This window comes from Bison bison, unplaced genomic scaffold (genome assembly GCF_000754665.1).
Source record: "Bison bison bison isolate TAMUID 2011002044 unplaced genomic scaffold, Bison_UMD1.0 scf7180017864107, whole genome shotgun sequence".
Lineage (NCBI taxonomy): Eukaryota > Metazoa > Chordata > Mammalia > Artiodactyla > Bovidae > Bison > Bison bison.
The window spans coordinates 29077-31868 of record NW_011494679.1 but is presented as its reverse complement, the minus strand read 5'-3'; positions in this window follow the sequence as shown (position 1 = coordinate 31868).

The following is a 2792-nucleotide window of genomic DNA, read 5'->3' as shown; positions in this document are numbered from 1 at the left end:
TGGGGATGGTCTTGATCCTGTCTCCTGTACAGTGTCACGAACCTCAGTCCATAGTTCATCAGGCACTCTGTCTATCAGATCTAGTCCCTTAAATCTATTTCTCACTTCCACTGTATAATCATAAGGGATTTGATTTAGGTCATACCTGAATGGCCTAGTGGTTTTCCCTATTTTATTCAATTTCAGTCTGAATTTGGCAATAAGGAGTTCATGATCTGAGCCACAGTCAGCTCCTGGTCTTGTTTTTGTTGACTGTATAGAGCTTCTCCATCTTTGGCAGCCAATATAATCAATCTGATTTCGGTGTTGACCATCTGGTGATTTCCATGTGTAGAGTGTTCTCTTGTGTTATTGGAAGAGGGTGTTTGCTATGACCACTGCGTTTTCTTGGCAAAACCCTATTAGCCTTTGCCCTGCTTCATTCTGTACTCAAAGCCTCATTTGCCTGTTACTCCAGGTGTTTCCTGACTTCCTACTTTTGCATTCCAGTCCCCTGTGATGAAAAGGACATCTTTTTTGGAAGTTAGTTCTAAAAGGTCTTGTGGGTCTTCATAGAACTGTTCAACTTCAGCTTCTTCAGCGTTACTGGTCGGGGTATAGACTTGGATTACCATGATATTGAATGGTTTGCCTTGGAAATGAACAGAGATCATTCTGTAATATTTGAGATTGCATCCAAGTACTGCACTTTGGACTCTTTTGCTGACCATGATGGCTACTCCATTTCTTCTAAGGGTTCCTACCCACAGTAGTAGATGAAATGGTCATCTTAGTTAAATTCACCCATTCCAGTCCATTTTAGTTCACTGACTCCTAGAATGTCTACATTCACTCTTGCCATCTCTTGTTTGACCACTTCAAATTTGCCTTGATTCATGCACCTAACATTCCAGGTTCCTATGCAATATTGCTCTTTATAGCATCGGACCTTGCTTCTATCACCAGTCACATCCACAACCAGGTGTTGTTTTTGCTTTGGCACCATCCCTTCATTCTTTCTTATTTCTCCACTGATCTCCAGTATCATATTGGGCACCTACTGACCTGGGGAGTTTATCTTGCAGTGTCCTATCTTTTTGCCTTTTCACACTGTTCATGAGGTTCTCAAGGCAAGAATACTGAAGTGGTTTGCCATTCCCTTCTCCAGTGGACCGCATTCTGTCAGACCACTCCACTATGACCTGTCCATCTTGGGTGACCCCACATGGCATGGCCTAGTTGCTCAGTCATGTCCAATTCTTTGCGACCCCATGGACTATACAGTCCATGGAATTCTACATGCCAGAATATTGGAGTGAGTAGCCTTTCCCTTCTCCAGGGGATTGTCCCAACCCAGGGATTGAACCCAGGTCTCCTGCATTGCAAGTGGGTTCTTTACCAGCTGAGCCACAAGGAAAGACCAAGAATACTGGAGCCGTAGCCTATCACTCTCCAGTGATCTTCCCAACCCAGGAATTGAACCAGGGTCTCCTGCACTGTAGGTGGATTCAAAGCCCAAAAGTGAAAGTGAAAGTCATTCAGTCACATCTGACTCTTTGCAACCCCATGGACCCTTGAATTCTCTAGGCCAGAATACTGGAATGGGTAGCTGTTCCCTTCTCCGGGGATCTTCCCAACCCAGGGGTCAAACCCAGGTCTTCTGCATTGCAGGCAGATTCTTTACCATCTGAGCCACCTAGAAAGAAGTTTTGGAGAAAATTTCTTTATATATTTGTTAAGTCAATGTAGTATAATATGCTGTTTAAGGCGAGTGTTTCTTTATTGATTTTCTATCTGAATGATCTGTCCATTGTTGTAAGTGTGGTGTTAAAATCTCCTACTATTTCTCCCTTTATGTTTGTTAAAATTTCTTTTATGTATTTAGGTGTTTCTTTATGGGTTGCATATATATTTACAATTGTTCTTTTTCTTGGATTGATCCCTTGATTATTATGTAATGTCATTCTCTCTTGTTACAGTCTTTATTTTGAAATCTATTTTGTCTGATATAAGTATTGCTACCTCAGCTTTCTTTTTGTTTCTGTTTGCATGGAATACCTTTTTTCATTCTCTCACATTTAGGCTGTGTGTGTTTTCATATCTGAAATGAGTCTCTTGTAGACAGCATATGTGTGGGTTTTGTTTTTGTATTCATTCAGCCATTCTTTGTCTTTTGTCTGGGGCATTCCTTTCATTTACGTTTAAAATAATTATTGATATATATGTACCTATTGTTATTTTGTTAATTGTTTTGAGGTTGTTTATTCTTTTTTTTTCTTTCTTCGCTGTGATTTAATAACTATATTTGGTTTATATTTGGATTTTTTCCCCTCTTTTATGTGTGTATCTATTATATGTCATCAGGATGTGGTTACCATAAGGCTCATACTATCTATCTATCTGTCTATCTATATCTATATCTATAGATATATATATAACATTGGTGATTTTACAAGATGAAATGCATTCTAACCATCCTACATTCTTACCCCCAAACTTATGTTTAATGTTTTTGTCATTATATTTTACATATTTTTGGTGTCCTCTAACTACTGTTTGTGGATATAAGTCATTTTATTACTTTTGTCTTTTAACCTTCATACTAGTTTTTAAATGATTAATCTACCACGTTTACTGTATGTTTGACTTTACCAGTGAGAAGATTTTTCTTTTATAATTTCTATATTTCTAGCTGTTGCCTTTACTTTTCTACTTAGAGAAATCCTTTTAATATTTCTTGTAAAGCCAGTTTAGTAGTGTTGAACTCTTTTAACTTATCCTTGTCCATAATAGTATTTATCTTCTTTTCAAAT